Source organism: Equus asinus, chromosome 20 (assembly GCF_041296235.1).
Source record: "Equus asinus isolate D_3611 breed Donkey chromosome 20, EquAss-T2T_v2, whole genome shotgun sequence".
In the NCBI taxonomy this organism is placed as follows: domain Eukaryota; kingdom Metazoa; phylum Chordata; class Mammalia; order Perissodactyla; family Equidae; genus Equus; species Equus asinus.
In genome coordinates this window covers 43,218,473-43,240,796 of record NC_091809.1, presented here as the reverse complement: position 1 = coordinate 43,240,796, position 22,324 = coordinate 43,218,473, and the positions used below count along the sequence as shown (strand labels likewise).

Here is a 22,324-nt window from a genome sequence, read left to right as displayed (position 1 = left end):
TAGCAAGGCTCTGGAGCCCCCGAAATGACGGGGCTACCTTCCCCAACGTACACCCACTTCCTCGTCCTTCCCATAGAATGGATCTCTAGCACCTTGGCATTTTAAAACAATTATTTCATTGAGGTCATATTGGCTTAAAATATTGTGCAAATTTCAGGCGTACATTATTATATTTCAGTTTCTGTACAGACTGCATTGTGTTCATCACCAACAATCCAGTTTTTATCCTTCACCCCACATATGTACTCCTTTATCCCTTTTGCCCTCCCCTCATCTCCTTCTTCTCTGGTAACTACCAATCTGGTCTCCTTATCTATGTGTTTGTTTATCTTCCACATATGAGTGAAGTCATACAGTATTTGTCTTTCTCTGTCTGACTTATTTCTCTTAGCATAATACCCTCAAGGTCCATCCATATTGTCACAAATGGCACGATTTTGTCTTTTCTTATGGCTAAGTAGTATTCCCTTGTGTATGTTTACCACATCTTTTTTATCCATTCATCTGTTGATGGGCACTTGGGTTGCTTCCACGTCTTGGCTATTGTGAATAATGCGGCAATGAACTTAGAGATGCATAAATCTTTTTGAATTGTTGATTTCATGCTCTTTGGATAAATACTCGGAGGTGGGATAGCTGGATCATACGATATTTCTATTTTTAATTTTTTGAGAAATCTCCATACTGTTTTCCATAGTGGCTGCTCCAGTTTGCATTCCCACCAGCAGTGTCTGAGGGTTCCCTTTTCTCCACATCGTCTCCAACACTTGTTATTTCTTACCTTATTAATTATAGCCATTCTGATGAGTGTGAGGTGATAGCTCATTGTGGTTTTGATTTGCATTTCCCTAATAACTAGTGATATTGAGAATCTTTTCATATACCTCTTGGACATCTGTATATCTTCTTTGGAAAAATGTCTGTTCATACCCTCTGCCCATTTTTTGATTGGGTTTTTTGTTGTTGTTGTTGTTGAGTTGTATGAGTTCTTTATATATTTTGGAAATTAACCCCTTGTTGGATATATGATTTGCAAATATTTTCTCCTAGTTGATGGGCTGTTTTGTTTTGTTCATGGTTTCTTTCACATTTCAGAAACTTTTTAGTCTTATGTAGTCCCATTTGTTTATTTTCCCTTTTGTTTCCCTCACCTAGTATAGACATAGTATTCAAAAAGATACTGCTAAGACTGATGTCAAAGACTGTACTGCCTATATTTTCTTCTAAGAATTTTTTGGCTTCAGGTCTTGCATTCAAGTCTTTAATCCATTTTGACTTAATTTTTGTGTATGGTGTAAGATAATGGTCAACTTTCATTCTTTTGCATGTGGCTGTCCAGTTTGCCCAACACCGTTTTTTGGTGAGATTTTTCTTTCTCTATTATATGTTCTGGGCTCCATTTTGAGTGAGAGCCAGGAGAAAATTGTAACAAACCCACCTTGCTTTCCTGCATGGAATGCACTGACTTGTCCATTTACTGAGTGTTCAATAGCCTGTGGCACATGCGGAATGTGTGGAGGGTTCAGAAATAGAGTCATACAACATTGGAGATGGAAGGCGTCTTGACTTGTTTGTAGATTCATAATGGGGCTCAGAGGGGCGCTGTGACTGCTCCTAACCAACCAGCTAGTGCTGTGTGAATAATCCCAGGTGCTCTCTTTCAATAGATGGATTCAATACCACCTTTGTCTGAACTTAGAGTTTGCTGTTTATAATCATCAAGCAGGAGCATAGGCTTCCTATCTACGAAGAGGACAGAGATGGAATAGACTCCAGCCCCAGAAGCTGTTTCTTACCCACTTGGGCCTAGCTGATGCCTGCCAAATCTATTGTCACAGGGATCCCGAGCTTCAGACTTTATATCATAGCTTTTGTTTCCCAGTGGTTTCTTCCATGTCCCTCTGGCCTCCTTGCCAGGAATCAAGCCCCAAGGATTCCAATGTGAGCACCACAGTCCACTTTATCCAAAAGCACTTTTGCTAAGGAACTCACCACCTGAACGCATGTGGTCCCAGATGAACAGGCATTATTATGGTCACTTTCTGAAAGAGCAACTGGGAGGTCGGAGAGGGGACCCCATCATCTCAGAGATACCCAATAAGTCAGGATTAATCCCACCCCCAAGTACCCTCCCTGGTGTTCGCTGTCCTACAGATGGGATAGTGACCTAGAACTCCAGGGCTTGTGGCTTGGGCTGTCAGAGCACTCATGGCCTCTCTGTGTGCCTTCCCTCTCTTAGCCTCCAGAAAGCAGAGCAGAAGCTTCCACACAGCTCGAGTTTCATTGGGGGATGGAGTGGGAGGCAGGCAGCCCTGGCTGCTGTGGTAATTTGTCTGGTTTACTGGGTCAGTTTCCTGTCAGGGCTCACTGTGGTTTAAAATGATTGTCGAGCCGGGTTCTTATTGACAGAGGCTTTATAAGCCCCCAGTATGTCTGCGCCTGCTTCCATCCTGGAGGGAGCAGCTTCTCCATAACCTTTCCAGGCCTCGCTTCTATTATTGAGGGTTAGACACTGTTTTCCTGGGTGGCCCGTGATCAGGGCAGCATCAGGGTCTTGAGTTCCACTTTTTGGGGCCGATGCGGGCATTTCTCAGCTCCTTTCCTGGTGAAACACTTCTACAACACCATTTCCTTTGTGAAGGGAATTCCACTTGATTTGTAAATGCAATCTATTCTCTCAGTCTTCCCTCTTTTTCTTTGTCTGGGAGCTATATCATACAGTCCGCATCAACCGCATGTGCTTATTGCTTACTTGAAATGGGGCTACTCTTCAAATTCAGATGTCTTCAAAGTATAAAATACACACCAGACTGCCAAGACACAGTACAAAAAAGCAGGTAAACAAGCTCACTAAAATTTTTTATGCTGGGGCCAGCCCTGTGGTCGAGTGGTTAAGTTGGCACACTCTGCTTCGGTGGCCCAGGGTTTCATCGGTTTGAATCCTGGGCGCGGACATGGCACCGCTCATTAGGACATACTGAGGCGGCATCCCACACGCCACAACGAGAAGGACCTACAACTGAAAAAATCCACAACTATGTACTGGGGGTCTTTGGGGAGAAAAAGGAAAAATAAAATCTTAAAAAAAATTTTTTTTAATGTTAATTGCATGATGAAATTATAATATCTAAACTATATAGGGTTACATAGAAAACATATTAAAATTAATTTCACCTGTTTCTTTTATTTTGTTAATGTGGCTACTGGGAAATTTTCCTTTTTTTTAGGAAGATAGCCCTGAGCTAACTACTGCCAATCCTCCTCTTTTTGCTGAGGAAGACTGGCCTTGAGCTCACATCTGTGCCCATCTTCCTCTACTTTATATGTGGGATGCCTACCACAGCATGGCTTTTGCCAAGCGGTGCCATGTCCGCACTGGGCATCCGAACCGGCGAACCCCGGGCCGCCAAAGTGGAAAGTGGGAACTTAACCCCTGCGCCACCGGGCTGGCCTTGAAAATTTTTAACTTACCGTGTGACTCACGTTCTATTTTTGTTGGGCGTTGCTGATTTACACCAATTTATTTTCTCTAAAATGCTGATTGCTCCTGCGCTCTTGTTATTATTTGAAAGACCTGAGGTCAACTAGTTCCCATATTGCTGGTTGATCATCTCCAGCAAGTCGTGTACCTATACCTAGCTTCAGATTCTGAGCCGCATGCTAGTAATACTGCCTGTGCTTCCTGTCTCTCACGAAATGTTATGTGTGGAAGGAAACACTTTGAAATGTATGGCCCTGGCTGTAAGGAATTGTAATTATTATTAGGCGGTGGTGGCTGCCACCTATATTAGAGAATCCAGTATGTCTAGAATTGTTTTCCATCCTCCGCTCTGTGAGAGGGGAAAACTGTGAGAGCCTTTTTCCTCCTAAGAGTTAAAAACAGCAGTTTGAGAGAATCAGACTATCTTTTGGTTAACGGTTCCCAGAATAGATCTGGGGAAGTAAAAACAAAAAGGCCATCGAATTGGGTGAGGAGACTGAAAGCTGCTGGCATTTCACTTCCTTTGTTCTGGTTCTTGGCTGGCAGGATAGAAACTGATGGGCAGTTGGTGGAGTGGCCAGCCTCTGCAAAGTGGCCTGATCGGATTCCTGAGCTTCTAGGTCATCGGGCAGGACTGCGACTGGCCGGAGCCAATGCTACTCCCTCCTGACCTTGAAAGGTGTGACAAGTGGACTTGCATTCATTGCTCTACAAGCCTCTATTGAGTATCTGTGATGTCCTGGCATCGATCTTATCCGTGTGAGAATTTGGTGAGCCAGCAAAGGAGTAAGTAGAGGAAATGAGAAAAAATATGTTTGACATTAATTAACAACAATAAAGAAACAAACTAGAAACAGAGAAGAACATAAAACACTCCTCCCTTCCTGTCCTCTAGTTCTTTTTTATCCTTAGGCCACTTATGGTTCTCTGTAAATGAAGGAGTGAATGAATGAATGAATGAATGAATGTCGTTTGTATCAAAAAGCCATATTCATTTGTAAAATAAAACTATTTCGAGTGTTGTGATTTATCTTTTCAATTCCCGAATAAGCTGCCAGAAGATGTCAGGCATCAATTTGGAGCAAAGGGGGATTCAAAAGATATTGCATGTATTCACAGTTAACCAGAGAAGGTGAACTCAGCCTACGTTTATCTGATATCATCGCTTTTTCTGAGGGGTCGAGGAAATTGTTTCTCTTTTAACTAGACCAGCATAATTTTATATAAACGCAAAAACGCAATCACTTTCTAGATACACTTTGTTGTTGTTAGTGTGGTCTTTCTTTTCTGCTTTGCTTGGCTCCTCCTCCCCCACACCCCTCTCCACCACCGTCACCTTCTCCCGTGTAACTCACATTAGCATCCTGGTAGAGTTCCTTCCTCACTCTTCTCCATGCTCGTATAATCACACACACACGTCATACACATATAGCGTTCCTTTTTCTGAGGTGAATTTTAATTAAATGGAATAAAATTGTATTACTTTCCTCATTCAATGATGCTGCGTGGAAATTCCACCAGGGTGTCTTGCAGAGCTGCAAGTCACTCTTTTTTTTTTTTTTTTTTCTGCTTTATCACCCCAAATCCCCCCATACACAGTTGTATCTCTTAGCTGCAGGTCCTTCTAGTTGTGGGATGTGGGACACCGCCTCAACATGGCCATGTCCGCACCCAGGATCCGAACCCTGGGCCACCGCAGCGGAGCGTTCGAAGTTAACCACTCAGCCACAGAGCCGGCCCCCAAGTCATTCTTTTTAATAACTACATAATATTCTACTGAGTGGAATCTATCATCAGTTCCCAATCTTCCCCTTAGCAATAGGCATTTATTTTGCTTCCAGATGTGTTTGCTTTAGATCTTTTGAACAATGCTTGTCCATATATGTTTTTTTGTATGGGTGTTTTTATTTATATTAGCTAAAGTCCCAGGAGTGAGATTACAGATATATATGTCTTTTAAAATTTTAATAAACGTTGCCATGCTCCTTTCTAAAAAGGCTGGAACAATTTTCATTTTCATCAAGTTACGTAAGAAACTACTCCTTTGCCACATCTTCCCCCTAAAAGGGTGCTTTTTTAAAGAAACATTTTTCTAATGTAATAGATATAAATTAACAATTCATTGCTCTAGGGGGCTGGCCCCGTGGCCAAGTGGTTAAGTTGTCACACTCTGTCTTGGGGGCCCAGAGTTTCGCCAGTTTGGATCCTGGGCGAGGACCTAGCACTGCTCATCAAGCCACGCTGAGGCGGTGTCCCACACAGCAGAGCCAGAAGGAGCTACAACTAGAGTATACAACTATGCACTAGGGGATTTGGGGGGGAAGAAGGAAAATAAAAGGAGGTTGGCAACAGATGTTAGCTCAGGTGCCAATCTTTAAAAACAAAAAATAATTCATTGCTTTAGACCAGGAACTATCAACGATTTTTGGGGGGATGGACTTCTTGTCAGAATACTATTTTTCTTTTGAAGATTGGCACCTGAGCTAACATTTGTTGCCAATCTTCTTCTTTTTTGCTTTCTCCTCAAAGCCCCCCAGTACATAGTTGTATATTCTAGTTGTGAGTACCTCTAGTTGTGGCATGTGGGATGCCGCCTCAGCATAGCCTGATGAGCGGTGCTATGTCTGCGCCCAGAATCGGAACTGGTGAAACCCTGGGCCACCCAAGTGGAGCGTGTGAACTTAACCACTCAGCCACGGGGCTGGCCCCCAGAATACTATTTTTTAGTGGGCAAAATAAACTACATAGGATTGCAAAGAAAACCAATTATATTGAAATATAGTTATCAAATATCAAAAACTCCAATTTGTGATATAGATACGTGTCTCTATTAATACGTTAACTAACAAAGTCTAGTTGCAGATCTAATAGTGACCACAAATTCAAAGAAGTGATGCATTTCAACACACATGCCATAACGGTAACACGACACAAAAATATCTGTGATTTCTACTGGAGACAATGTCATAGGTACAGCTAATACCACTGTGGTTTGTTGCCTACACTTGTAATTGAAGTCAACATCACATTCCAGTTGGAAATTAATGAAACTAAAAACATAACGTTTTTCCATCTAAGTTCACGGACTGCTCAATATTATGCATGGACTCCCTGGGGCATCCTGCGCGCTGGGTCAAGTACCCCAGCTCTAAACTTACGGAGAAGAGACCCCGGAGACCATCTTATTCTCCTCTTTCATTTTACAGGTCAGGAAGATGTTATCCTGAGTCTGTGCCCTGACCAACACCTGAGTTCAGATCTCCCAGTTCCCCACCTGGTATTCTTTCGCCACAAATTTTACCTTTCCCTTGGGAGGCCCACACCAGAGCGTGAGGTTCCCTAGCTCCTATATTTGGCTCCAAGTCCTGGTTAGACCAGAGGCTGAAAAACTATGGCTCAAGGGCCAAATTCACTACCGCCTTTTTGTGTGAATATAGTGTTATTGAAACACAGCCACATCCATTTGTTTGGCTATTGCCTACGGCTAGTTCCTGTTACAACGGCAGCGTTGAGTAGTTGCAACAGACCACATGGGCCACAGAACCTACAATATTGACTGTCTGGCCCTTTGCAGGAAACATGAACTATGCCCTAGTCTAGACCCATAGGTGATGTGTGATCTACCTTAACTGTACTTTGCTGTTCCACCTTCCAACTGTGGAGCTGGGGAGCACGATAGTATTCTTGTTTTAGGGACTTTGCATATGCCGTTCCCTTTCTCAGGAATACTGAATCCTCACCTCCCACTCCTGTGATTTCACTCCCTTCAAGAAGACTTCGCTGATCAAAACCTTTCCCCAAGTCTGCTTAATGGGCCCCTAATGTGTGTTATTTTAGTGCCCTTTGCCCACCCCGACTAGCACTAATCATATTTTGCTGTTTGTTTTAGTTAAGTGTCTGTCTCCCACACTAGATATGAGTTTCCCTAGTGCAGGGGCTGTGTCTGTCTTGTTCACTGATATATTCCCAGTATTTGGCTCTAGAGGGATGTGTAAAACATCTTTGTGGAATGGATGAATGAATGAATGCATGAGTGAAGGAGGTGACATTTATCCTCAGTGGCCCTTACTTTGCCACTTCTTCCTCCTTTTCAGGGACAGCCTGTCACTGCCCTCCTCTCCTGTGGGTGGTCTTGCCATAGCTCCCCTCCTCTATTGAAATGTGCTTTCAGGAAATGATTGATACAGATTAATGTAAGTGCCAGGAGAGCGGAAACTTTGTCTGTGTTATTTGCCCCCTTTATCTAATGCCTAGCACAGTGCATGGCACAAAGAAGGTGTTCAATAGATATTTGCTGGATAAATTAATATTTATGGTAGCTCAAGGTTGTCTAGAACCAAAAGAATACGTACATCTCTAATTGTGGAATTTTCGGTCTCAAGGGGCCAAGTTGGGAAATATTTTTGGAAATAGATGTCTTCTTTCCTGCTTCTGAGATATCACTAATGCAAAGACTTCACTTTCCACTTAACTATAACTGGTAGGCTGGCCCATGGGGTAGTCTTGGGGTACATTTGTCGATGTGGCTGATAGGAAATGCTAGAGTAACATGAATTAGGAGAGGTATGAAAACCCAGACAAGGTGGATATTTTGTGAGAAAAGTTCAGCTATCTTTGTAGCTCCCACGTCTCAAAATTCTTTCAACTCCTAAAAGTACGGAAGTTGATTTTTTCAATGTTCATGGGTAGTCTTGCTAGCTCAGCTTCCGAACTCTAATTCCAGCTCTGCTCTGGGGCCACTCTTGCTAGCTCTGGATAAAAGAGAATGTCCTAGTGTCCCAGGTGCCGAAGACCAGAAACTTCCCTCTCAGGGCCAAGGCCCTGTCACACCTGTCAGCCCCTGCTTTCTTTCCCCAGTGCCTCTGGAGGGTCTTTGTGCCAGGAGTGTGGGCTGCTCTTGGCCATGGAAGCTGCTGGGAGGGGTCACCTGTTACCCCCAATATCCTGTTTTTCCCACACTAGGTTCCTGTCTTTCTCCAACACCTGAGTCTGTACTGGTGGAGAGCTTGCTACCCCTTCACGGGGCCAGGGAAGTTGGAAATCTCTCAGCGAAGCTCCCAAATCTTTTGCAGCCTTCTAGAGGGCTAGAGAGCTGATCAAGTCCCCCCGCATTGATTTTTTCCAGTTTTCGGCTCAGAGAGAGCCCGTGATGCAGAGGGAGGGCACGTAGGGAAAGTGAGAAAAATGACAAACATTTCCTTCCACATCTTTGCCCTCTCCCTGGGGCTGTGGCCCGGAAGGACAAGCTAGATTAACTAATAGTGACCCTTTTCCCACCATCACTGATTCTCAGGTAACTTCTCTTGGGTGCAGGAGATACAAGCAATTCTATGTAGATTTAAGCCCTCTGGCTCTGTGGGCCCCAGTACCAGGCCACTTTCTTCCCCTGTCCCCCACCCCTCATCCAGTCTGTTGAGAACTTACTCTATTCTTGACTCCCCACAGTTCTAGTTCGTCCCCTGCCCAAGGATACGCGCAGATTATCTGAGGTCACTCGGTCTTGACCTCCAAGTGCCTTTTTCCCTGGGCAGCCAGCCCACCTGGGCCTGGGTCCATGAAGTCTTCATAAAATATCCCGGCGGTCTAGCCTGCTGGGTTACATAAACAGCGTGTGCAGAAAGGTGGTACCTTGGCCCAGATGATTCCTGTACCAAGTCAGAGCAGGAAAATCATGTAAGAGCCACAAACTTCTCCATCCACAGGGTCACTACAAATCCCTTCTTTTCTGGAATGTACCACCAGCCCAGGGATGGACTGTGACGAATATTTGGCCTCAGGCAACGCTGGAGCCTAGGGAATGCTTAGATGCATTTAGATGCATGTGTGTTTTCTCACAGAATTATAAAGCCCAGCGGCTCTCCGTGCCAGAGGCTGCAGAGTTTCTGTGTTTTTCGACTATTCATTAGTGATTACATACCCCCCTGAACACCTGCAAGACGAATTCATAAAGCGAGCATTCATGGACTTTGGCAAGGCCTTCATGGGAACCACAGAGTATGGGCCACGGTCATTGTATCTCCAGATAAAAACATTCTCTTACCAAGGAGGCCTCTGAAAATAGAAGCAGGCTGCAATTTCAGTTCAACACCATGGGGTATTAAAAAGAAAAGTGTTACTTCACCTCGTCTCTTTATGAAGTCAGCACGCTGCGGGGCTGCGGCGTTCCTGGACAAATCCTCTTTCAGGATCTCTTGGGGAGTGAGAAGAGGGGAGCGGTGGGCACTGCATTGATTGGGACAGAGGACGGGCTGGCCATCGGGGTGTGGTGGCATGCTCTCCTGCAAGTTACACTGATTTACAGCAGGATACAGGAAATACGGAACTTGGGTGGCCTTCTGTGTAATTCTGGGTGACAGATTGCTCCTGCCATTTACAAAACGGTGCCATAATTAATCCAAAAAGACCAACAGTAATAAATAACCATCAAAAGAATAACATCTTTATACAAAATGTGAGGTTGACTTTTAATATGATTCTTTTTCACCTTTAGTTTTTCTTTTAAATGTTAGCTATGAAATCGCAAAATGGCTGCGGCTGGTACAGTGGGGCTCTGAAAATCAGGGCCGGGGCACCGTGGCTAAGTCGGAGCGGAACGGGCAGAGCCAGAAGTACACTCAGAAGTGCTGTGAGGACCATTTTACAGAATCGGCTACCTGAGACTTATCTGGGCAGCTGAAAGCTCAGGCTCCTGAAAACATAAAAATATTTTGTCTGTAGTGGGAAAATGAAGTTTATGTTGATCTGCTCTCAGATGCAATTGGCCTGCCTGGATAATTTAGGAGGGTTTTTCTTGAGTATGTGTGTGTGTGTCTGGGGGCGGGGGGCTGTGGAAGGCTCCAGATCTCCTCTCTGCTCTGCCTGTGTAGACAGCCTCCAGTGCTCAATTAGCCTCCTGAAGTGCCTCATTCTCAGATAACAGCTTAGACACTAGGAGAAGCGATGCTCACAGTGTGTTTTATCCTCACACATATAAACACACATCGTCACAAACTCATTTAGGTTGGAAAGGACTTTTAATGGGACATCTGGCCCTCTTCCACTACGTCTTGTCACGGCAAAGTAGGTTCCCTTGTTAATATCCTGTAGCAACCACAGGGATGGCTCGAATCTGTGGTTACGTAGAATATTTTTTGTCTCTTGTTATCGATTCAACTAGTACAGGGAGCAAAAATAAAAAGGTTGTACCTAAGAAATTACAGTCAGAATTTCCCTATATATCATCGCCCTGAAAGGTGGGGGAAGCTTAAATGCTGGGCAAATAAGGGGAGCAATGGCCAGGACTCTTTACAGAGAGGACAGTGGCCATGGTGATGAAATGACTTGTGACTGTAGTAAAAATCCTGCTCTTCTGCAGTTGGGGGAAGCAGGAGAGGAGAGCAGCTAGAATCATGGGCTCAGGAGCTGGACTCTTGGGTTCGAATTCTAGCCCTGTTAGGTACTAGCTGTGTGACCTTGGACTTGACTTTTACCTCCCTGTTTTTTTGAGTTTAAGTAACTTTCTCATCTGTAAAATGGCATAATAATAGCTGCTAACCTTAGATGGTTATTACAAGTATTAACATGTTAACATGTACAGAGCACTTTAAACAGCGCCCAGCTATATCAGCGTTAATTGTCACTAAATTATCCAGATCATTGGTTATTAATAAAGAATTGTTTATATTGTTCATTGCATTCCTAGCAATGATTGCTCTACTCCATGTTTACTAATAACAATTATTAAGCACTTACTGTGTGCCAGGTATTGTGCATGCCTCAACTCTTTTAATACTTGCGATGGCCCTCCATTTTACAAAGAGAAAGCTGAGATTAGAAAGAGTAGTTGGTTTAAGATCCCACAGCTAATAAGTAGCAGATCTAGAATTCTATCCAGGTTGACTCCAGCAACCATGGTTTTAATTAACAAGCTATCGCACCTGTATTTGCCTCCGAAGAGTTAAAAGCTATGACAAATTTTGATTGCCATCCTTTCGATAGTTGTTCTTAGTGTCCTGATCAATACTTTTGGAAGTGGGATGTAGGCCATGCTGGAAGTTAGCAAAGGGGCATGTTCCTGTAGCAGTGCACTATCTGGGGAGACCCAGGGCCGAGGGCAGAGAGCACCCATTCTCCAGTTACTCCAACCTGACTTCATAGAGTGCCACTGCCCATTATGCCCCAAATCTTGGTGTCCTCGTCAGTAAAATGGGGAAAATAAAAACCTGTCTTGAAGGGCCTTTTCCATGTTTAAATGAAATCATAAATGTTAGAGACCTCACACGTGTGTGTACTCAGTAAATGTTTTATTAGTATCGGCAGTGGCCTACTCCTCACAGATCTCAATGGATCGTTTTGGGGAACTAGAAGCTGATTAATAAAATGAGAAAGTTTTATCAGCTGCAGTAACATCAGACCCATAAAAATGTTCTATCTACTTCTATCTCCTGGTGTTAACACATAAGCCAAGTAATATGCAGCAAGCCATTATTTAAATGATTCAGTCTGTGTAAAAAGTCAGTAAAATCAGGCCCTACAATATCTAGTTTTTCCTCACGGTAGGGTTTTTGTTTTGTTATAGATATTTCCCTCAGCTTCCCAATGTACTTTGTGTGAAAATAGCCGTGATCTGTAGCAGTTGAAAAGAGCAACTAGATTTTGTAAGATAATTTCTTGTTATCCTGTTCATGTCATCTGTTAACTCAAGGCTCGATTAGCTCCGTCCGCAGCATAGACTCCACACAGCAGTGAGTGGCGAAGGTTGTCAGTTACCTAACAATGATGAAACTGGATAATTTAGGCAGGATAAAAAGCTTGCTCTTTTCTGGATGATCTGGTTAATTATCTGGTTAAATTAGGTTAAAACCTTTTTGTCAGGGGGATCTCTAATTATCTGGAAAACCAGGTAACTGTGTCCTTCTAAGAGCCTTTAGGCTTGAATTATTCATCGACATAACCCAGCTTCCCGGGAAGATACCCAATTCTTCACCTGCCTTTTTGCTCGTAGATTTGGATTGGACTCTTGAGCTGTTCTATTTACAGCTTCTTGTAGATGCAAAATATTCAAACCACCTCCATTTTTTTTCCTTATACAAAAGAGAGATCCAACTTTGAGCTGTGAGGATGCTGGTGCTCAACTTGGAAGATCGGTAGCAAATTTTCCCAAGAGACACAAACAAACACATACGTAACTGGAATATCAATGAGGTCTTTTTAGAGGCGACACATTAAAATGCAAGGCAGGAGATAATGAGATAAGCAGCAAGTTACAGGTTTCTTAATTCTAGTGTGAAAGGAGAGAGGAAAAAAGAACAGAACGCCCCCTGCCCCCCATAACGTAGTTTAGCACAGGGCTTTCCTGGGCTTGATATTAAGCTTGCTTGGGGAGGGGGTTGGGGGTCACCTCAGTGACATAAATGGAAGTAGAAAGAATTGTCATAGAGGTGACAGGAGAGATGTTAAGACCATGTAAAAAATTTTTTTTTCAGGTCCTGGTTTATGTCTGTTTCCCACCTCTACTAGCATATTCCTGAGTCAAAGATGGGACATCTCTTCTGGTTATAGCTTGACTCTTTCCTGGCTGTTTTGGGAAAAAAATGGCCCCAATTCTTGAGAACAGGCTATGTACCAGGCATGATCCTGGGGGCTTTGATCTCATTTATAGCAACCTTACAGCAACCCTGCTGAATGTTGTTGTTGCCCTCTTGTGACAAATGGGGAGACTGAGGCTTGAGGGTTGTTGCTCAAGGCTGGAAATCAGACCCAGGTTGCTTGGACTCCAAAGCCAGGCTCTTAGCCAGAGCTGCATTCTGAGCCACTGAAGTTATGCCTAGACAAATGCTCTGTCTGCCAGGCCTCAGTCTGGCATAGGAAAGAAATACAACAAAAATGAGTCTGGGGATACTTAGTGGAGGTGCAGTTGAAAGAGCTCTTGACTCAGAGTCAGAAAATCTGGGCACCGGGCTAGCTGCTGCCTTTGGCTGTGTGGCTTTGGGCAAGTTACTTACCTTCTCTGAGTCAGTTTCTTCACCGGCAAAACTGAAATAGAAATACTTATTTTTCGGGGGTGTTTTGAGGCTTAATTGATACAAATGAAAGCATGGGAGTACTCAATTCATGTTTAAAAAATAAAAACCAAACCAAACCAAACAAACGAAAAACAAGATCCAAAGTCCAGGAGGAAATCAGGATAAGTATGTACATAGTTTAAAGTTTACTTCCTCACTTCAATAAATACTGTTGGGAAAATGGACAACGACATGCAAAATAATGAAATGGGACCACTATCTTAGACCATACACAAAATTTAAGTCAAAATGGATTAAAGCCTTGTATGTAAGACCCGAAACCATAAAACTCTTAGAAGAAAACATAGGCAGTAAGTTCCTTGACATTGGTTTTGGTGATGATTTTTTGGATTTGACACCAAAAGTAAAGTCAATAAAAGCAAAAATAAACAAGTGGGACTACAACAAACTAAAAAGCTTCTGCACAGTAAAGGAAACCATTAACAAAATGAAAAGGCAACCTACTGAATGGGAGAAAATATTTGCAAATCATGTATCTGATAAGGGGTTAAAATCCAAAATATGTAAAGAACTCATACAACTCAATAGCAAAAATCAAACAATCTGATTAAAAGATGGGCAGAGGATCTGAATAGATGTTTTTCTAAAGAAGATACATAGATGGCCAACTGGTACATGAAGAGGGTCTCAGGGTCACTAATCATCAGGGAAATGCAAATTTCCACAGTGAGGTATCACCTCACACCTGTTAGAATGGCCACTATCAAAAAGACAAGAAGTAAGTGTTGATAAGGAGGTGGAGAAAAGAGAACACTTGTGCACTGTTGGTGGGAATGGAAATTGGTGCAGCCACTGTGGAAAGCAGTTTAGAGGTTTCTCAAAAAGTTAAAAATAAAATTAGCATATGATCTAGCAATTCCACTTCTGAGTATTTATCCAAAGAAAATAAAAACACTAATTCGAAATGATATATGCACCCCTATGTTCATTGTAGCATTATTTACAAGAACCAAGATATGGAAGCAAGTTAAGATATGCATTGATGGATGAACGGATAAAGAAAATGGTGTATATATATATATATACGGAATATTATTCACCCATAAAAAAGAAGGAAATTTTGCCATTTGTGACAACACGGATGAAACTTGAGGGCGTTATGCTAAGTGAAGTAAGTCAGACGGAAAAAGACAAATATTGTACAAGCTCACTTATATGTGTAACCTAAAACAAAAATAACAAAATCAAGCTCATAGTTACAGAGAACAGATTGGTGGTTGCCAGATGTGGGGGGTGGGTGAAATGGGTGAAGGTGATCAAAAGGTACAAACTTCCGGTTATAAAATGAGTCAGTCATGGCAATGTCATGTACAGCATGGTGACTATGGCTAATAATAATGTATAGTTGAAAGTTGCTAAGACAGTAGATCATAAAAGTTCTCATCACAAGAAAAAAATTTTGTAACCATATTTGGTGACAGATGTCAACTAGACTTCTGTGGTGATCATTTCACAATATAAACAAATATTGCATCATTTTGTTGTACACCTGAAACTAATATAATGTTATATGTCAATTATATCTTAATTAAAAAAAGTGTACTTCCTCTCCAGTCCCACTGTTACCACCTCGATTTCGGCCTTGTATTCTCACCTGGACTTTTGTAACATTCTTTATCAGCTTCACCTGCCCCTAAGCTTTGTCTCTTTGGAAGCATTGTCCAGCCTGCTGTCAAAGGGGCCATTCTAAAACTAAGTATGATCTGGTGATTCCCCTGCTTAAAGTCCTCCAATGGCACCTCATAGACTAGAGGATAAAGTCCAAATTCCTCATTGTGACGTGGATCTGTAGCTCTTCAGGATTTGGCCCCTGCCTCCTTCTTTCAGCCCCAGGTCCTGACAGGCTTTTATCTGCATGCCCTCTGCCTTGAGCTGCCTATTCATTTCAATAATGAATTGTAATCTTTCCTAACTGCAGGTCTTTGCACATGCTGTGCCTTCAGTTTGGAATGTGGAATGTCCCTCAGCTCAGGTACCACCTCTGCTCCAAAACGTTCTCTGATTTTTGCAGCCAGAAATTGCTATATTTTCCTCTTTGATACCATAGCCAAAAACTTACCAAATTGTAGCAATGATTTCCTTACTTGTGTCTCATCTGCTGGATTGGGAGCTCCTTGAAGGCAGGACCAGGGTGAGTTAGCTCTGTAGTCCTAGCACCAGGCATGGTGCTTCATATGCATCATTTATTCAAGAAGGACTGGGGATGGGAGTGGACAGTGGGCCCATCAGGAGGTTGCTGCAATTGTCCAGGGAAGAAATAACAAAGATCTGGTCTATGATGGAAAGGAGATCTGATTTCCATCGGTCTCACAATCCATTCCCTCTGCATAGATTGACTGGCTGGCTGAGTGGGTACCCCCTCCCCTGCTTGCCTGTCCACAAACATCTTTTCTGAAGCACAGCTTTCTCCAAGAGTGGAGGACGTGAACTAGGCCAGTGGCAATGAGATAGAAAGGAAGGAATGAGTTTAAGAGATTATTAAAAAGTAGAATTAAGAGGAACAATTGTATATGAAGGTCAAGGTAGAACGAAGAATCCAAGATGAATTATCCCAATGAGTCAGAGAGAAGAGTGTGACATTTCCACCTTTAACACAATCTATTTATCATTCAGAAAAGAGGAAAACTAACTACTTAAGGACGGGTCATGCCCAAGCCGATCTGAATGACTCAGAACCAACAGCGTAGCAATAGAGGTTGAAGGGTGGTCATGTAGAAACTAGAAGCTTCAGCAAACTCATGGCTGAGCTCAGTCCTTTACGGAGGAGGAAGGAAAGGAGGCTCAGAGGAATTTGAGTTCCCTAGTAGCACAGGAAGATTTGTGGTCTTTAACGCCGAAATGACAAAGAGAGTGGTTGTTCTATTACTCCATTGTCCGGTGTCAAGGTGAAGGTCTTGCATCTGGATGATTCGCTCCAAGTCTCCTCTTATTTTCTCTCCTAATATCTTGAGGTTCTCAAAAGGTCAGAATTTGTTTATTTATTATTATTATTTTTATTACTCAGGGCACACGGCTGTACTTAAATGGGCAGTGTTTAACGAGGGAGTAGTACTTTATACATTTGATCAATCTGACAGCTTCAGGAGAATGGTGGAGGAAACCATTTGAAGGCTATATTTCACCAACCTCCATATTTGGTTTGCAGATGAGGAAACGAAGCTCCCAAATTTGAATGGATTCTTTCCCCGTATCGATAGTGTCAGAAACACACTTCCCCTTTCCCAGCCTTCCTGTGACTCAGCTCTTATACATTTTTCATTGTGCCTGCTAGCCTCCAGCCTTCACGACCAAATGTTTCAAGGATTGGAAAGCTGAACCTCCAGAAGTTGTGGTAACTGGGTAGCTTTTTTGAAGTTTTGGCTATCCACTTTGGTTTAAAGAACAAGCCTTGGCTTAGGAGCTGATGCTTCCATAAATTTCAGTTTCAAGAACAAAGTCTTCGGTGCCCATGTTCCTTACACATTGTTTGGGGATAGAGAAAAAGGCTGTTCGTGTTTTAGACACAATTGACTTTAAAGCAGTGGTTTTAATGTTGACTACATATAGGAATCACTTCAGTACTTAAAGAAATACTGATGCTTTAGTCCCACTCCCAGAGTTTCCAATTCAGCTGGCTTAGGGTGTGATGTGGGCACTGGGATTTTTGAAAGAGCCTCATGTGTTCCCAGTATACGACCAAGGCGGAGAACCACTCTCTCAGATGCCTTGGCTTCCATTACCTCTAAATGGTTCACGAGAGCTGTTAGCCTCACCTTGTATAGGTGGCCATCTGAGGCCTTGAAGAGGAAATCAGAATGAGAACAAAGAGAAAGGAAGTGAAGACATAAGAAAGTATTTAAAATAAAGGTTCGTTATTAACCAAACCCAGCAAAGGAGGGAAAAGGTATTTTCATTTCTGCCAAAGGCCATATGTGAGTGCCTGTGGGGGAAAGCGTATCCGTGGCTTTGTGACTGAACCAATAATTCATATCTGATTCAGAAGCTGACTTTGTGGGATTACAGTGCTACAGCTGTTCTCAGTCTAAGTCCAGCCTCTCCCAATGGGACTTATTGTAGCAACACATCTCATTTATAGAACTCATATGCAGGGGCCTGGAGACCCAAAACTGTAAATTAAAACCTTGTGTATATTACTTTGGTGAATTCAATTCAAAAGCATTTTGGCTTCTCCAAATAGGCCATTTTCACTAGAAAGGGGAGGAGGAAACACAATGGACAGGAAATAGGTCTTTTATATTCACCCTTCCTATTTCTGGTAGGAGGTCTTGACACAAAGGTAATAATGGAAATAAATTCTAATAAAATGCTCAGGCTTTGGTGGGGCTTGATACTGGCATGTGTGGAGGGGGGAGAGAAGAGGGAAAGGAAGCAAGTAGGACAGTGAGAAGGATGAAGCTCTGGAGCTGGAGTGTTAGAGCCAGAAAATTCCTTAGAAAGCATCTTCTGGTAGAAGACAAGCTCAAAATTCATTTAGTCTTAGAGGCTTTTCTGGAGGGTTTTTTTTCAAATTGACAACAGAAGGGGAAACCAAGACCCAGAGAGGGAAAGTGTCTTGACCAAAGCCACACCATTAATTAGCAGATGAGGTGGAACTAAAAGCTATGTGTCTGGATGCATAATCCAGAGTCCCTCTCTCTTATCGTGTTGCCTTGAAGGTACTATGGTGACATTAAAGGAGACCTAAGAAGAAAAACATTGTTCTGGGTACTGTTTCTAAAATGAAGTCAGACCATGAACCAGAAAAAATTTCCAGGAGTTTCAGGTCAAGAGAATTCTCCTGGTTTGTCCCAGGTCAGATATGGTCAAGACGTGAGGATGATCCAAAAGTGAGAATAGATGTGGGAGACATTTTAGAGAGAGAACCAACGAGTTCTGTGACTTTCTGAATTTTGGAAAAGAAAAAAAAGGACAGTGAATCAGGATGCACAGATTTGATCTAGAAATGCTTTCTGATTGCAAAAAAAGATTGCTAATGACCTGGCATTCTCTGTTCATTCCTATGGTTTCACTTTCATCAGTTTCTCATTCTTTATTCATATATCAGGATGAAATATGGGGAAGGCAAGGAACACAGTTGCAAGGACAAAGCAGAGCGGGACATGGATTTGATGAGAGTGGACAGCACCCCCCGGGTTCACTCGTTCAATATACAACAAACACTGGTTGAGCACCTTCTGCATCTCAAGCACTGAGGATGTGGAGATAAACAGGACACAGCCTCCACTGCAGGGACTCAGTCTCGTGGGATTGTATAGTCACGTGAGCAGACAGTTGTGGTAGTCCTCTGTGAGGATCTGAAGAGGGAGTGAGGGTGTAGGATGGAGCTGTGGTCAGAGAAGCTTCCGAGAAGAAGCAACTTTTAAGCCGGTCTTTATGGGATGAGTGGGAGTTTGTTGGGGGGAGGTAGCAAAGCAGAGAGAGCACCAGTTTCAAAGACAAGGGGACTGAAAAAAAAATACCCTGTGTTTGGGGCTTGGCGTGTCTGGGGAGTAGGATGTGAGGGCTCACAGGGAGAGATAAAACTGGAAAGGTGGTTTGGGGCCAAATTAGGAAGTCATGCTAAGAAGTATACACTTTATCCTTAAGGGAATGGAGTGGCAGGCATTCGTGGCTTAAAAGTCAAGGGATGACATGCTCAGACAGGAGTTTTGTAAAGTAATTGTCAGCCTTGAAATGATGTATTAAAAAAGGGGAAAGGCTAGAGGGACGGAGACTAGGCAAGAGGTTTCTGGAATAGTCTAGTTGAGGTAGGTTGAGGGCCTAAGGATGATCTAGAAGTGGGGATAGATGTAGGAGACATTGCAGAGGGAGAATCAACAAGACCTGTGACGAGCTGGGTTTTGGAGAAGAGGGAAAAGGATGGGTTGGGAGGTGATGATTCTATCATTTTTATGCCTGTTTCCCTGTCCAGTTTGTTTACTCAAATGACTTAGACAATGGCTCCAATTCTATACTTAGTTCTCCTTCTCTATTTAGAGCCAAACCTTTTCCTCTTAATATTATGAAGAAATCAAGGGCCAACACTATTACTCTTCTGTCTCCTGCTGTTGCCACTACCATTACTGTTCCTGATGCTGCTATTGATGTGTTGTTTGGGAAGACAAGGCAATCACACGCCAAGCAGATAAGCCCAAACTAAAGTTTTATCCTGCTCTTTCTAGCCACCCCATATTCCTACCACCTGTAACCAGAATTTATTTTTTAACCAAACATTTAAAAAGAGTTTACGGGGTGCAAAACACTGTGCCAGGCTCAAGGGAGTAATCCCAGGGCCAAAATGAAAGGCGTATGAGTGTGCCAGGAGTTCGGATGACGGGAACGCCGTGGGGATTGGGGCATCAGGAATGGCCCTATAGAGGAGGCAGGAATGAAAATTTAAGTCCTGAAGAAAGGAGCAGGTTTGAATCAATGCCCTACATGAGAGAAATGGAAAGCCAAAAGGGTAGGAGGGAGAGCTTGAGTGAAAATGTGGACCAGGAAATATCTTTGACATACTGAGTGACAGGGACTGGACCAGTGGTGAAAGGCATTTGGGAGGAGGGAAGAAGGGACTGGATGGTGCCTTGGGCTTTGACTTGCTTTCCAGGTGTCTAGGCATGACCATGTGTTGGAGGGAGCCATTTGTACCCTGTTCTGAAGTAGCTCATGACCCACTCTTTGTACCAGTGGCATGATTGCGTGGGTTTCTCCTGCATCCTTCATCCAGCAAACTGACTGCTAACTGCTTTTTGGTCTGTGAAATGAATGGGCAGGAGATTGAACCTCTGAACTTGGTTGCATTAACATGTTGCACTAATCAACTCAAATACTCTTCACAGCCTCGCCACTTTTGCCTGTGACCTAGTACATCCTCTTAAATAAAAAGACTTTTTTAGCACAGCCATAGCTAAGTGAATGGTTTTGAAATGAGACACATCTTTTGTTTTCTCCCTCTTTATCTTTACTTACGTGTTTCCCACTTGAAATTTAGTTTGCCAACCGCAGTGGAACATACTGTGATTGCCTCAAGTGGGGAATACAGCTCTGGGTAACTATATTCTCTTCCTGAAAGACACCCTGCAGTTTAACAGGTGAAATAAATGTGAATGAGAAGGGTGTGGTGAAGAAGAGCACGAGGGTCTGGGTGGTTTTGGTTATGGAGCAGTCAAACAATTCCAAGTTGAATCTCTATGGTAGTGTTCAGGCGCTTCTTTTAAAGCCCACTCTGTCTGTGTCTTACCTCAGTCGGCCTCAGACAGTGGACCACGAGCAGGAGTGGTTTGTGAATTCCATCTCAAGCATCTTTTTTACCTGGATCTGGATCAGCTCAGGTTAGCTGTGGGGATAATATCCTATACTTCTTGCTCAACCTACCCACCCTTCAACGCCAGATCCAAGGTCGCTTCTACCACAAAGCCTGTCCACATCACCCCAGCTCACTGAGATAGTTACCTGTTTTAAATCCATAAATCTCATTGTCTGTACCTCTCACTTGCAAATAATTACGTATTATCTTGCCAAACCACTTCCCATGTTGTTTTTTCTACAATTTAATCCTTATGCTATTACTTACATTTGATATGTTTATGCTTTGTTCCTACAAACAGGTTGCAAGCTCCTTGTGAGCAAAGGTTGGACCCACTGCTTCATTGTCTAATAATTTTACTTTGCATTTCCCTGGCACTTTAGAGCTTATAAATCTTTCCACATATATTACTTTATTTGAGCTTCACAATAATTCCATTGATTTGGAAGAGCTGGTATTATTAGTATCCTAATTTCTCAGATGGGGAAGCCTGGAGTAAGAAATATTCAATGGCTTGCCCAAAGTTACACTCTACCATGTTTTCCACAGAGCAGGGACGTCGGGGATGCTCAGTAAGTATCGTTGATTTATCTGCTCATTAAATCCCAGCTCAATTCCACAATTTAAGCAACGGGATTTGATTTTGGCGAGATGATTGGCTGTAAAGACATCTTGAACTCACCGGCTTCACATGCAATCTCCTGCTTCACCCTAACTGTTTGAAATTCATTTGGTGAATCAGGACAACACAGACAGATGATAAATCAGATTTTTAACATGTGCGCCTCCCCACGGTTTCCCCCCAAAGTCAGTTTCAGAGAATCTCTCTGCCGCTTCACCTCTCCTTTTCATGCTGCCTCTATAGACACAGGTGAGGGTAATGAAACTGTGGGTTTTAAAATTCTTCTTTCCAGATGTCATCTATTTAGTTCTTGCAATATTAGTTGGCAGCCCTGTTCGGTTTCAGAAGTGTGAGGAGTACTTGAAACCATATGACAGAACTGTTTTTCTTATGGAACCAAATGTTGAAAAGGCTTTGGTAGTAAAATGGTGCAACAAAGATGGAATTCATAAAGATGGATTTTAGACCTCTTCTATTTCCAGGAGTCTGTCAACCTGGGAAGGGCAAAGTACAAGTACTTTTTAACATCTTCTGTGAGTATAGGGCCCTTTTCTGCCCAAGTCTGTGTGGCACGAAGGGAATCAAAGCTTGGGTCAATTAGCTGCTCCTTCCTGCCTCCATCTCTCTCTCCCTGCTCCTACCCTCTCTGCATCCCATTCTGTCCTCAGTGTATTTAGACTGAAGTAAAGTTTTCAATTTGTCTGAATTACCTGAAAAGTTGTAAGGATAAATGAGGTGTGAAAGCACTTTGAAAGTAGAGAATTGCTTTGAAGAATCCAAACCCAAACAGAACCCTCTGTACCCTATAATCCAAGAAGAAAGAAGACGATGACAGTGATGAAAACGAAATTCGGAATGAGGTAAAAGAGAAC

General features: G+C 42.8%; 1 long non-coding RNA gene across 3 annotated transcripts in view; it reads left to right on the top strand.

Annotated features, from left to right (window-relative positions):
- Positions 1–22,324, top strand: part of LOC106832786 (uncharacterized) — a 98,090-nt gene that overhangs the window by 14,333 nt on the left and 61,433 nt on the right. For all 3 annotated transcript variants that reach the window (XR_011495656.1, XR_011495655.1, XR_006516665.2), the window contains one exon: positions 4,028–4,267. This is a non-coding gene — a long non-coding RNA (uncharacterized lncRNA). The remainder of the gene's footprint in view (positions 1–4,027; positions 4,268–22,324) is intronic.